The sequence below is a fragment of the Coenobita brevimanus genome, chromosome 97 (genome assembly GCF_032717465.1).
Source record: "Coenobita brevimanus isolate Jiangsu-jjx chromosome 97, ASM3271746v2, whole genome shotgun sequence".
Taxonomy (NCBI): Eukaryota; Metazoa; Arthropoda; class Malacostraca; order Decapoda; family Coenobitidae; genus Coenobita; species Coenobita brevimanus.
Genome location: NC_137050.1, coordinates 44,665,476 through 44,681,375, shown reverse-complemented (window position 1 = coordinate 44,681,375; position 15,900 = coordinate 44,665,476). Strand labels below are relative to the sequence as shown.

The 15,900-nt window shown below is 42.0% G+C and overlaps 1 pseudogene; it reads right to left on the bottom strand.

The window, feature by feature from the left end:
• The window catches only part of LOC145413682 (uncharacterized), a 57,848-nt pseudogene extending 42,289 nt beyond the window's left edge, over positions 1 to 15,559 (bottom strand).
• Between the last annotated feature and the right edge of the window lie 341 nt (positions 15,560 to 15,900).

The following is a 15,900-nucleotide window of genomic DNA, read 5'->3' as shown; positions in this document are numbered from 1 at the left end:
ACCCTTCCATTCACCCAAACACACTCCCTTTAAACCTTACCCTTTTTCTTTGATCGCTGTGCCTTTCCTATCGCCAGCACTCCCATGAACGGGAAAGGGGTGCTCAAGTGGATACAGAAGTCATCCTCTGTTTCAAAGGACGCAAATTTTATCACAGGATTTGGTGACGATAACATGAATTTCGTTAATGATGGCTTGGCTGATCTTCAACAAGGCAAACCAACATGTTATAAAAACATCCTTGCTAATGCCACATCAGCGCGCAAGTCATAAATGAGATATCCCAAGCCTGTATTCAGTATGGACGGTGGGCATTAATACTTATATGGTGACGAATGATAGTGAAGGCGTGTGGAAAGGCTGTTGAGTCATAGGAAATGGATCATCAGATCTAGATCCACACACACACACACACACACACACACACACACACACACACACACACACACACACACACACACACACACACACACACACACACACACACACACACACACACACACACACACACACACACACACGAACGCACGCACGCACGCACGCACGCACGCGCACACACACACACACACACACACACACACACACACACACACACACACACACACACACACACACACACACACACACACACACGAATTCGCGCAAGCGCACGAACTGTATCTCCTGGCATTGCTATATGTGGACAACAAATATTAATAAAAACCCATATATCTTAAAAACAAAAGAGTAAAACTGAGAGACATACACACCCTTTCAAGATTTCAACCTCTTCTGCACATACCCAAAGCTAAACACCGAAGTGTCAACATTTCAAAAGTTACCTAATCTGATATTTCAGAAAAAAAATAAATAAATAAATAAATACCTCTAAATCCGTGTGTCGTAGAGCGATTCTGAAGGGTTCCGACTTCCTTCCATAACCTTCCCATCATATTCCAACCTCTTCTAAACCTTTCCAAAAATTAAACACCAAAGTCACAAAATTTCAAATCTTGCTGAACCTAACTTCAGAAAGAACTATAAGTAATATCTCGACAACTATTCGTCTTAGCACAAAACTGAGGGAGTGCCAGGCCCCTTCCAAAAGTAGCCCATCATACCTCATTTCCTCTACCCATTGCCAAAGACTAAGCACAAAGTTATCAAAATTTCAAAATGGTACCCACCTAACCCAAATTTCTAGAAAATCTATATATTTCAGAAACCGTGTGCCCTCCATCAAAATTTCTGAAAGAAAAGCATCATATTTCATTTTTCTTTCTCTTTGTTTCCCACCCACCATCACTATACCCTTCCTTGACACGCAAAACCATCACACTCATTCTTCCCTGTACCACACACACACACACACACACACACACACTAATCCTATACTTCCCGTTCCTCATCTCCAACACTCCCCCATCATCATCATCATCCCACATACCGTCCTGTTTTCCCCAACCACTCATCACTTTATACATTTCCTCGCCATACCATACAGTCTTATTCATTCTCCCCTTCACCACACAAACCCTATCTCCAACAGCCATCCATATGCTTCCACACCCTCCCATTCACCTCGTAGCCCTCAGCCCAGTTCCTCAATCGCCCTCTTCCTCTCGCCCTTTGCCCATAACGCGACACCCTCCCTTTACCTGCCCTAGCTGAGCCAACAAAAGGAACAAAGGGAAGCAATCTGAAGAGAGATACAAAAAAGGGAGAGGGATCGGAGAAGCGACTTGGGAATGTGCTTGATGCCGTTTATGTGTGTGGCAGGTGTGGTTGAGAGAGAGAGAAAGAGAGAGAGAGAGAGAGAGAGAGAGAGAGAGAGAGAGAGAGAGAGAGAGAGAGGAGTTTATATAAAAATGAAAATAAGAGACCACAGAAACGAGAGAGACGAGGGGGGGGGGGAGGCAGCAGGGTATATATATATATATATATATATATATATATTATATATATATATATATATATATATATTTACTTAAGTATACCTACACTCTTTACAACGTACTTTTATTAGGTGTGTCTTTGTAATGTCATAGTCCACATTATTTGAAATAAAAAATCTACATACACCTTTTAGAGACATACGTAAACTCTGTTTCTTCTATGTGTTGGGTTGGTATGTGATTCGTGGGTGATTATGGGAGACAGGTGTGAATAAACAGTGTAGAAACGCTGAGAGGCATTTCAGATATATATAATGTGTGGCGCGGGTGTGTGGCTGAAATAGGTGTGGCGTATAAAGTGTTTATTAGTGGGGGAGGTTGTGTACGCAGGACCTGTTTTGACTCCCTGATTTAAGGCCGGTCTTGCCTTCACTCCCTTGCGCGGAAATAGAACGTTGCTTGAAAACTGTTGACGTGAGAGGAATAATAGGCGAGGGTGGGAGGTGCTGTTTGAGGTGGGCTGAGTGATGAATGGCGGTGGAGTTTGAGGTGGTGTTTGAGGTGGTGAGGTGGTGTTTGAGAGGGTGAGGTGATGCTAAAGATAGGTAGGATGACGAAGTGATGAGGAGATAGATGATGCAGTAACCAAAGGTGGAATCAGCAGTTTTTTCGACAATCCGTTTGACGGTATTCAACTGTAAAAAAATAACACACGAACAGTTTTTAGTCTACCGGCCTAACACCTGCTAGTAGACGAGTCCCGGGAATGTGGCAGGATCAACAACTGTCACAAACCTGGCAGTGATTCTTGTGTCTTCATGGTTTGCTCCCTTCTCCCCCTACATTAGTATTTCCAATAAAACAGACGAACTCCCTGCATCAAGGAGCAGTGGTACATGCAGTTGCCCGAAAGGTCTAAAGATGTTTCATTGTTTCGGCGATCTGCGGAGGCAAGCAATTAGAAACAGTGCTGGAAATCATATCATAAGCTTTCCCAGATATCAAGTCGTGGTCAATGGAGCACGCGAAATAGTTGTATGCTGCGGGGGAAAAAAAAAAAAAAATGTTTACGCCGATTGCCAGAAACGAAGAGTAATTTTCAGTCATCCAGTGACCTTCTTCAGTACTCATAATCGACTATGCATTGTTACACGCCTCTGACGAACTGGACACTGAACAACGAACTGCCATAAAAGTATACATGTGATTCCTAATTATGGTGAACGATATGATGACTGTGCGGTACAATGACAAGGATGGATTTGGTGCTGGTGAAAAAGTCAATGTAAGTTGCTAGGTTGATTATGGTGATGAATAGATGTACTTGTTTTTCCTTTAATGATTTGAATGTCTGGGATAAAGACTACTGTTCGTGAAACTGTGACAGGTGAGCCAGGTGATGGTTCCTTGAATGGACAATATGATGAGAGGTCAAGGTCAAGTGATGACTTGAGTATGTTAGCTGATGACTGAGCTGAGTTGTAAGGTGGATTGCTATTATATAAATATTTACTTCAGAGATGTCGAAACCACCCTTCCTTGGCAATTTTATTTGAGTTTGTATTCATTTATTTATTTATTGTATTTATTTACCGGTATTTATTTCCTCCGCCAACGAAGTCAGACGAAGTTTATGTATTCACCAGTGACTCGTTGCTTGTGTACAAGATACTGTATATCAAAAAGTTGATATTGGATTTCATTGCAATCTGGTGGACATGTTAGCAGTGGGTCAAGGAAGAGTTGATTAGAATTTGAGGTGAATCAGGATATGGATGTAGGAATAAATCATAAATTTTATTGACTCTGGCGGAGGTATGCGCTCTCAGAGAGCTATATTGTTTATTTATTGCCTGTGTCAGTTTAGTATCACACTGTAGATCAAGTATGCAAGTTAAGTCGATATTAACATATATGTGATACACACAATATTGATGTGTAATATACGATTCAAAATAAATCGCCAATGCTGATGTGCTACGAAGTCTCTTATGTGCTATGCCTATGGGACTATGACTTGTAATAAAAACTTACTGTCAATGGCTTGGGAATGTGAAGTTAGGAAAAGTGGTTGGGGTGGTAAAGTTTAGTGCGCATTGTGGTGTGTAAATGTAGTGGAAAATGTGGTGATGATTGAGTGAAGACGATAATTAAGTGGATGTGAGACGAGTTGGGTGCTTTTTACGATAATTGGGATGATTATGATGCATGGTAGGTGTGTACGCTGGGTGATTTTGGCAATAAAAAGAGTTTGTGTAGCAATGGATGCATTGACTGATGCCATAATTTGATCTCGATAAGGGAGTGATGCTGTCAATTGTTCAAGTGGAAGAATTGTACCCACATTTGGAAATTTGTTTAATGAAAAGGAGACTCTTCAGGTACGTTTAGTGCTGTTGCTTACATTTGTGGTACTGTTGTTGCAGAGAGGGTTGACTGATGCCCATAAAGTAGATTTCATGCCACTGTTTCAAGTACCACTTATCTTTCTCATGGTCGGGACACCTGTTGTAATGGTTGGTATTTGCAGACCCATAATCATCTCCATTTGAACCCAGTGAACTGCAGACCAAAGCTACCTTTCTTTTGCAGTTCACCATTCTCCTGTAGGGGGATAGGGAGGGGACTGAGGGACGTTTGTATAACCACGCAACGCCACCGCCCGGTCCTGTCGGTGCCATCACTTGAAGGCATCCATCTCCAGCTCCCGAGACAACTCCACTGTAGTATGCTATTCCAAATAATACCATACAGTCGTAGTCCGCTGAGAATGAGTTACAGGAGCCTGAAAGTTAATACAGCCACTGTTAACACTCTCTTGGTAGGGATAATTCTTGTATTCCGTTCCAGCTAATGCCTTTCGATTTTATTCAGTTGAAAAAGTTAATATCATTGCCTTTAACTTGCATGGTTGTTGAAAGAGTTGACACTGTTATCTCTGACTTTTATGGTGGAGACTTTTTTGTTCCAGTCATAAGAGCTTGAGAGTGTTAATACCGTCACCATTAACCCATCATGTTGAGGCATCAATATTATTATTTCTGTTCTTGTTATACACCAACGATATTATTCATCTGAGAGTAAAGGTCGTATGCTTTCACCTTAACTCGCAAAGTCGAGCACAGAACCTAAATTTCTTACATCATTTATGGAACGCCTGTGATTAATATGCTTGGTTAGCCTGGATCCCATTCCACAAAATGCAGTCAGCAACCATATAGGATGGCTAAATATGTTCCATCAAAATCATCGTCAAAAATTTGGGGTTTGCATCCCACTTCTCTGTTTCAAATTTAAGCATACTACCCTGAGTCAAAAAACCTGTGAGAGTTAATACAGTCGCCATTAACCCTCTCATTTCCGGGACAACTCTAGTACTCTGCTCCATTTAATGCATGATTTATTTGGCGATTGAGTCATGTGAGCCTGAGAATTAGGACGGATTATTTACCTGGGTTGGGATTCTCAAACATATACAATCGATTCCCTGACGTAACTTACATGTGTATTTACAAGGAGAACTAGAAAAGGGAAGATTTTCACTCCATTCCCACATCGTTCACTGGAGAACAGATGCAATCTGCAGAAATTTTCGTCCCGTAACTACAGTAAAAGTCCTATTATTCGGCATCTATGGGACCGGGATGATGCCGAGAAATTGGATATGCCGAATAATAAAAAAACTTACCCACTCAGTACCTTAAATATATTGGTGAACACTGTCATCATCACTTATGGTATTACAACTGTGTTTGGAGAGAGTACTGTATACTGTACAATACTGCAATCAATACAGTACTATACCTGAATCTGAAATATATATATAAATTAGTGAACATATACGAGTGTAATGACACAGTAGGCCTACAAGTCAGATAACACTTCCTGGATGGCCGAAATGATACGGAATAATACCTACCAGCTCAGTACATCACTTGTATTGGTGAACTCATCACTACTTATATTATTATAAATATGTTTGGAGTGATTACTGTATACAGTACTTTTTTCAAACACAAAATAAAATAGTCGGAAAATTACATAAAGTGAAGGAATATGAATTCGTAAGGTCTTTCTGATGAAAGTTAAACGAACATTTAGCACTCATTCTTTTGTTCATTTTTTTTTGTTTACAAGTGAAAGGGAGAGTATTGATGGAAACAGTAATGTATTCCATTAACCCCTTAATAACCTCCGGCATTGAACAACCCTTTACAGTACCGATGTCAGTGATGTCGAGTTAGTGAGCTATGAAAAAACTGTGAAGAGTTATGGGAAGGGAACGAAGGTCACTGGTATGTTTACACGACTCTACGCTACGATTCCAAGCAGTCAGGGGGTCGGTTAATCTCAGATGTTATTGCCCATTTGGTAAATGCACCGTAACTTTGTAATTTCTCCCGTGAATCATGGCGAATCATAGCATGGGTTTAGGAAGCTAAATAACACATTGCTAGGTGCGCCAGACGATTACCTGTACCATTTATTACTGAAGTTATAACAGGAGACCGGGGAATATTCTACAGCCCCCTTGCCTTTCCTGCAAATCAAGGCCTGAGTTACGACAGGGAATGGATCAGAAGTGCCTTTGTTTATCTTGATCTTTCGTGTAATAGGGAAGTCACTGGAGGCCCGACATCAGACACGCTGCGAAAAATCTGTACCAGCCTCGTCTTTTTCTAGGTGACATAGAAGATTCCGTAACACCTTTTTCATAGCGATTTATTATACACATTACAGTTGATATTGCCGAATTTTTTTATACATATTTTCACCATTGACAAAGTTTGTCTCAATAATGTACAGAAAGGTAAAAAGATTTAATGTGCAATATAAATCGCTGAGGAAAACGTGCTACTTAGCCTCCGATGCCTTGTTTATTGGGGTCCACCGTTTCCCTTGACAGCTACATTGTGTCTGCCCCGTATTCGCTTAAGGAGGTTCCCTAACACCTCTTCCATAGCGATTTATTTTTTGGGAAGTGTCGATTGATATAAATGTGTACGTTACTTTTGATGAGTGTGGTGATAACAATGACGAGTAACACAGAGGAGGATAGCAAACTGTAAGAAGTACTGTAAAATAAATCGCTTAGGATATAGTGTTAGGGAGCTTCCTTAACGCATTACCATTTGTCACAAACGCTTATGCCAATATGCCTCTTTTAATTTTATAATCTTTGTAATTATGTGTACTGTAGTAGCATGTAAATTCTGGGCCAAAATTACTCTTACAGCTGGATAACTCCTCCTTTATTGGCCACCCATGTGGTCATCATTGACTGACGCTGCCTCTTCACAGGATGAGGAAGGGATATCCTATAAACTAACCCTACAGGATCAAATTAAATTCTTCCTAAGGATTTCCCACTTCACCTGCCCCTTGTTTCTCTCCTTCTTTGTGCCGTGATCTGTAATCCCTTTCCCCTGGACCTCACCTTCCTTACCATACCGCCCCCCCCACCACCCCTAGATAATACCTCACCCCCCTCACACCCCCATTGCCTTCTGCTATATATGCAGGAGATGTGGTGTATATTCAGCAATTGTGTTCTGAGGAAGCCGTGAGGCGAAACGTCAATACACACTTAGTCCCACATTGGTGTTGCTTTTTTTCTCCAATTTGTCAACAAAAAGTTAATCAAGATTCCTTAACTGACGAGAATACAAACCATGGAATGTGCAAAATATGACAAACTGATATGGGGTGTTCGTATTTCAACTTTTGTCCCCAGTTACACGATAGGACAGTTTGCCTCAGAATATGGGCTAATAGAAGACAAGGAAGGCCTCGTAGCACCATTTTCCTGGTGATTTATTATGCATATTACATCTCAGTGTTATGTTACCTATGCATTTCTAGTATCGACATGGTACTGGAGAAACGCCTTCATGTGGTGGCACCGATATAACTGCGCGGCTCTATTGCCTGATTATTCAACTATCCCTTAACTCATTTATCCCTCGAAAGGAGGATGGTGGATACTAGAAGGGCAGTTTAAATCTGTCGTTCACTGGATTCACATTTCAGATGAGCCAGGGGTTGCGGCTACTACCACTACCGCTATTAATATCGACACAGTTTGCCTCAGTAATGTAATAGGGGATAATAAGTTGCAACACGCGAAGTAAATCACTGTGAAAGAGGTGTTACGAAAGCTTCAAACCCGCTTGAAGTGTGATTCATATCCGTTTCCGACCTCTGTATGATGAGATCTTAACTCTTCTAGGTCTATCCCACTCAGCCATCATATATTTACTTGTCCTGTACTTTCTTCCGTTCTTTCGTTCTTTCATAAAGACTCCAACACTCTTTCATCCGCCGGCCATGGTTACTTAATGAAGGCTTTCCATGCTGGTCGATCTGCAGCAAAATCTCTATTCAGTCCCTTAACGAAACTCTACGACCTCTTCCGAATAGTCTTTTTCGATTCACCTTTTGGAACTCCAGCCCAATATTCAAACCTCTCACCCTCCACACTCAGTTGTCACCCTCCATCCTCTCCGCATGCCTTTGCCATCTAAATCTACCCCTTCTCAGTCACAACACATTAAATCTACTGGTTCATATGATAATAATGGAAATTTTTCATCATTTGGCACGATATTCTCAACCGATTTCCTAAGCCCATGACTTCATCCATTTCTAATATTTGTTTAAATTCTTGTTGCCTCTCAGATCATGCACTCCTGTGTGACCCTTGAGCTTCTTATGTACTGGTGTGTGCTCTTGTGATAAAAAGGTTAAACTCTGCTTGAGGCGTGACCTCGTAGACAATGCTGAAGGGAGGAGATAGGGGAAACGTGTGTGGAAGAACGACAGGATGGAAGTAATAGGTTGAGGGTGGGGAGACTGAGAAATGGCAAGGAGGTATACTGGGGGGAGACGGTACACGGGTTGGTGGAGTGGGACGCAAAAAAACTGGAGAACAACAACAAGAAGAGAGAGAGAGAGAGAGAGAGAGAGAGAGAGAGAGAGAGTAGGGATCTATATACCGGAAGGAACATGGAATGAATGACGGCAGATGTAACTGGAGAAAGACAAAGAGAATTGAGGAGACCGAAAAATTATTGAGACATGAAAGATGAGAAGCCAGGGGGAATTGGAAAATAAAGAACAAAAGTATGAAACAAGTAAGAGGTGGGAATGGGCATGGATAACAATACAGGCAAAGTCGCAACACAAAAATCGGGCACAGAAAGCATGAAACAGAATGAGACAAGAAAAGGGGACAGAAAGTACTAGACAGAAACTAGGGGACAAAGTAAGGGAAAGAGAGTGGGGAACAGAAAATCGGGGACAGGCAGCCGGGAACCGAAAGTAAGAGTCAGAAAGTAGAGAACAATAAGTTAGCGAGGGACAGAAGTAATTAAAAAGTAGGGGGCAAGAAATAGGGGTCAGAAAGAGGTGGGAAAAGGGCAAAAGCGGCGACAGAGTGAAGGTAGCAACAAAGAGGTTCTTACTGAGCTGAGGTGAAAGGTGAAGGCAGGGGGTGCGGTAAGTGAGAGGAAGAGTGGGATGGGGGGAGACGGAGGAACGGGAAAAGGGTAAGAGTCGCGGAGGAGGGGGAGTTAGGTGGGGGGAGAGAATGAGGTTTCCGCTATGCCCCAGGCCAGTGGAGCGCGTGTCTTACCTCTCATTACGACTGCAGGAAGCGGCAACTAGGTATTACGGTCGCGTGGGGCTGTTACCCGTCTGGTCGCACAGGGCAACACGCCAGTTCCTCTCATGGTCACTGTTTGCATCCTTCTGAATGAAACTTTTAGCCATTTAATCAATGAAGGTTTTGCCTCTCTTCTTAATATTTTTCTCCTGGCTGGCATTTCTCACCCCTTAACGAAAATAAGATTCGAACCCAAGACTCTCCGACCCAAGGGTAGGCCACCTATCAGCTTGATTACTATACTGATATGGATCGTGTATCAGATATATAGTATAATCAGTGGGTTTTCTCTTGACGTTCCATCTGCATTCTTGTTAAATAATCTTTCATTTTATACGACAGTCGGGTTCCGGGATTTGATAATACTTAAATAGTTGACGCATTATAGAACAAGGTATACACTGATTACCACTGTAAAGGGAGAGGATGATTAGTTTTCTGACTGTCTTTCTTTCTTTCTTCCACTGTGTGTTGGTTAATCTACGGTACCTACATCATCATGAGCTGACATATATTTATTCCTCGACCTCAGTTCGTCCCTGTTTGATTCACACAAATACCGTGGCCAATTGGATTGGGATAACAAGTTAAACTATGAGAAATTGGAGCACAAAACGGCTAAATATGAGAGACATAACTAAGCAGGAGCAGGGCCAGCCGTACTGCTCCTTCATAGGGCCATATCTATAAAACTTAGAGCGCCAAAGTACAGACAAGACCATAATTTTTTACAATAATCAAGAAAGTGTGAAGTTGATAGAACATTTCTGACTTTGTAGAGTTGCTGGCTACATTCTATAGTACGGGATGCAGCCTGATCACCTCTGACGATTACAAATATTCCATAAATGCCCGTCAAAACTTGGAGAACTAATTACACTTTTCCATACTTGGTTTTCATCATACGGCTGATGGGTTCTTAAACACGTCTTAACATCAGCCTCTAAAGTCACTAACACCCCACTCTTAGCAGTTGGGGTCTACGATCGCTAAGTGAATCGCAAAGTTATCAAAGAAAATAAGAAAGCATATAAACATATAGATGAGTCAATCTTTCTTACGTTATTTCTGCTGGCTATTTTGACGACACATAAATATGATGATGCCCCTCATCAAATGGAAAGAGTATTGAAAGGTTTGATCTCCACGTGAATACATCAAACGTCGGTCACCAAAGCCAGTTGGTGCAAAATTATCTCTGGCTCTAATCTTGATACTTATCTGTTATTGGGTTTATAAGGCCACACATGAAGCAAGTTTGAAAATCACTATTATTTCTTTTATTATATTATCAGATGCTTGAGTCGCAGTGATATGTTTTTTATTGAGGGAATAGGTATTGTGTTCCTCTACCAACCCTTCAGATCTGAGTTCAGTTCCATCCGGGAGTGAGCGTTAAAGAGGGTGCAGTAGTATGTCCTTTCATGTGCTTCAGCATGTTTGCACCCTGTCGAGGTCTCTCAATGACATGTACTGATGCTCACCCACAATCATAGGCACGCCAACACAGCTTCCACACGTACTTTCCTCCTAACACTCGGAAAATCCCAAACACCTAGGCCACAGCGTGAAGCACTGGATGGACGCAGATCACTGCTCCAGTAACAGAAAGCGCAGATCCTCGTCCCTTCGAATCAGTTGCCGTTTAGGACCCACAATACATGGTTTGAACGAGTACTAGTAGAGTTACCCACCTATGTCGGGAGTCCGCAAACAGGCCGCTACAATAAATACTCAGGTTGCGGACACATGTGTCGTTTTGGAGGTAATTGATTTTACGGTCTTAGTCTTCCCTCGTTGCACAATCACAGAGAAGGCGTACTCATACCTTCACTGACTCCAGTATAATTCATCACTTATTCATGCATGGGAATCCGAATTCATCTCAAAATCTGATTACCTCTTCTTTGGCTCTGTGCCCACTTAGCCTATCTGCTATATTTCATTGAAATCCGGTAACAACCTTTTTATGTCCACACACACACACACACACACACACACACACACACACACACACACACACACACACACACACACACACACACACACACACACACACACACACACACACACACACACACACACACACACACACACGCACGCACGCACGCACGCACGCACGCACGCACGCACGCACGCACGCACGCACGCACACACACACACACACACACACACACACACACACACACACACACACACACACACACACACACACACACACACACACACACACACACACACACACACACACACACACACACACACACACACACACACACACACACACACACAAGGGTGAATACACATCCTCCTCCAATTTCGATGGCATAGGTAATAAGATCAGACCCAGAGCTTTCCTAATAGGCTATACTTTCCTGCTGGTTAATGAGCTTAGTCAAAGCAATTATGGAGGAATGGATTCACTGAAATAACCTTAGCCTGACACGCTCAATATCTGATTCATCTACAACTCAACATTATGTTCTTTTGACGCTTACTCACGGTTAGCTAGTCCTTCACTCACTGTTAATCTGCTGTCCAGCATACTCGCCAGTTTTTGACCTACCTCAACTGCAGTGTTTCAGCTCATTTGTATCCACCCTTCAACATAATCACACCCTTCACTATTTCCCAGTAAAACTCCTCAACCCCAGATTTTCAAGTCAGTCGGGGAAATTCTCACCCTTATCGTATCCTTCACTCTTGCACTATACTTCCCTAACTACATCCTCCTTCTTACCTTCCTCACCTTACCTTATATCTCCCCTCTTTTCGTCGTTTATAACAGTACTCTTGATTACTACCATGAAGTATTTTTCGTTTATATTCTTGCTGCCTACAGACGATTGTATTTAGTACGGGAGAGATGTGGTAAGGTGATAAATCAAAGCTATATCTTACCTCTCTCCAGGTACAACGTTTATCATGAACTAAATAAAATTGTCTTGAGATAGTATTTTTATAAAGTTACGAGATTGATGAGGTTACGTGGCAGGTGAAAGGGTAGTCATGAGGTGCTTGTGGTTAGGATCAGGTTACCGTGGGAGCTCAAATACTGCCACACGTACACACACAACAGTCACTTATGTCTTCCTTAACGACGTGTAAGGTGCTCACATCGCGCACTTGAACAGTTGTGGTCAGGAATATTGCTCCGCTTTTTACCCGCACAGTTATGAGACTTAGAATATATATATTATGAAATGTGTTGGGTTTGTTGCGCACCCGTCTAGCAGCAAACGCTCACCTCTTTTCTGTCCAACTCTCTAATGCAAGAGTTTACCGATACTCCCAGTACTTCGTGTATGCAACAGGTCAACTCTGGGACTGTCTTTCTCTGTCCGTATTTTCCTCTGCCTATGACCTTCAGACCTTACGCAAAATGTCCATGCATCTCGAAATGCACGGATATTGATTTCTTTTCTTTTCTTTTTAGGTGAAGGACAATCCTGCGAGCTTTTAGCCTTTGGCTCCTTCCTTGATGTGCACGGTGTAGGTGCTGTTTACGGATTATTATATTTCGAAAGTCACTGTTCACAATCATTTTATTTATAAAAGGGAATTGGACCGATATTATAGAGTCCGCAACTGTACAGGGAACGTACTCATAAGTGATCTTACTCCCGTATTCTTAAAATTAATTCCTTCCCTAAATTTTCCCTACTCGTCGAAGGAGTTTTCTTCTTCATCGGTATCCAAACAAATTCCCATGGAAGGGAAAGGATAATGTTCAGGTTGGTAGCCCTGTTAAGCTAAAAAGGCCCATCCTGCTGATAGCCTATTTGGTATGGTGGAGCGTTAGATTTGTAAACAAATATATCAAAATATGCATCTCGTGCTGGATGATGGAAGCACAACACATTTGAGATGTGGGAGGTCGCCACCACGTCCATACTGCTGGTTTGTATTCAGCCATAAATGCCATTCTGGCCAACAATGCAGCGGTGTTCACTCCTCGTGACAATATTTTAATAAATTATATTCGAGGAATATCATTATCTCTAATGTTGTTATTCGCAAGAATGAGAATCATTTGGTAACGTATCCTCTCCTATACTCCAGTGGCGGAGCTCGTTTTTTTTTTTTTTTTTTTTTTTTCCAGTTGGAAGGCATGAACCGAACCATTCGTATATATAAAATTTGTCAGTGTCATCATATAAGACTGGATGAATATCGGAGGCAGTACGTCGTCTGCTCTTTTTATGTCTGGCTAAACATCTCAGCCGACACGAGGAACTTATAAAGAGATACAACCAGCACTTAAATATCAGGATATCGTTGACAGTCGTGTTAACAAAATTGTACAGTACCTTTCATTGACATTTTAAATGTATTTAAGACAACAAACTAAAATAAAGAACGCACAGACATTGCAAAGAGATTTCTGAAGAGACGGACCAAATGGTACCGTCAAGTTCCAATTATTTCGGGTGCTCAAAGGGAAGACCTTGCCCTTCGAGCAGCTCAGAATGAGAAGGATTTTTTTTTTTTTTTTGAGTACCGGTTCAGCGACGGATGTTCTTCCCATGCATCTAATAGGGAAGGAAAAGTTTCATAATACCGGCGTTAATACCGTCTCTTTGATAACATCTTTTTCATTTAAATCGCACAACCACTAGATAAATTTTAAGTAACGATTATCTTGACCTCTAGTTCTGAAAGAATTGATTAATTTTTTTCTAAGCAAAACAAATCATTTGGAGTTTGTGATGATATAATTAATAAGACGATACCGAATTCAAGGTGTTTACTTTATAAGATTAATTATAACCGATAAAAGATAATTATTTTCGGGAAATATGTTTGGTCATACCATCATTTTTGCATTCACTGTAGTTTGGTTATGAAACAATTGATGTAATAAAGATAAATCATATTTAGTAGTACACAAAATTTAAGTTCAAGGAAATACTTTTGAATACAGCCTCTTCCCGTCTTACACCTCCTCCATCTCTCTCGCTTCCTGCTTCCACTCCCTGTAGGTTCTTCATCCTTTTCATCTTCATGGCTTTGCTTTATCCTTTCCCATAAATAAAGCACTGCCTTCTCAAGTCTCCCTACTCCATCATCACACCCCTTCCATCTGGCCTTCCGCTTTCTATCAACAGCTCTTTTCCTGTCAGCCGTACAGTAGCCAACCACCCTCTTCATTTAACTACCTCATTCTTGTTATTGTTTCTTCATTTTAACTGGACTTAAAGCGCAATCTTTCCATCCTGAATCCTGAGCTGTAAGATTAATAACAGAACCATATATTGTGCTGGTCAGGAAAGTGTCATAGAGTTTAGAGACGCGGTAATGTTTTATTCTGCCTATGAAGTGCGTGAAATGTGCTGCAAAATGACAAAAGTTTCCGCCAAGTTAAAGTGGACAAACTGTAGTCTAATTCATTACTTTTATACCCAACCATTCCACTTCAGGACTTCTCTCATGCCACCCTTACTCCACACCCCACACCACCGCACTTCAACCCGCCTTTCTTATATTTGCTTCATGCATATTCCACCATCGTTAAACTATCGCATTACTGTAGTTCGTTCACCTTAACTTGACAGGGATTTTCGTCCAACTGTAGCTTATATGCCATTGCTCAGTGGAGAATAAGGCAATACTACGGCTCTACATCACCCCATAACACTTCTTCGTAACTAGCATCATCTTTTAGTGTTAATGGCTTGTAAAGGCAGCCACTGAAGACGGAAGGATGGCAGCATTAAGCCAGGATTAAAGTGAATAAAGTAACTCGTCCCTAGATGCTCTTACCCCCTTCAAGGCCCACTACACTCAAACTCCCCCAACCATTCTTCCCACCACACTTCCGTCACCCCCTTCCTCCCCTTTCCGGTAGCCCCCCCACCCCACCAGCAGTTGACCCCTGACCCCGGTGGCTTCCCTGTGCCGTGGGGGTGGAGGCTGGGGAGGTGTGGGCACGTGTGGGTGAGTCATGGGCTGGCAGGGTGGGGGAGGGGACGGGTAAATTGATGTTCCTGTGGTCGGATGCGGTATTGAGCGGGAACCTCATCGCTGCTTAATATGACTGCCGTCGGAGAAAAGGCATACTCTCTCTCTCTCTCTCTCTCTCTCTCTCTCTCTCTCTCTCTCTCTCTCTCTCTCTCTCTCTGTATATATAAAGTGTTTGATAATAGATAGATATAGTGTGTGTGTGTGTGTGTGTGTGTGTGTGTGTGTGTGTGTGTGTGTGTGTGTGTGTGTGTGTGTGTGTGTGTGTGTGTGTGTGTGTGTGTGTGTGTGTGTGTGTGTGTGTTTTTATGTGTCCGACTCTGGGCATAGGCTTCACAGCCTGCTATCAAGGCCCAACAGTCCTCCTGTGTGTGTGTGTGTGTGTGTGTGTGTGTTCTCGCT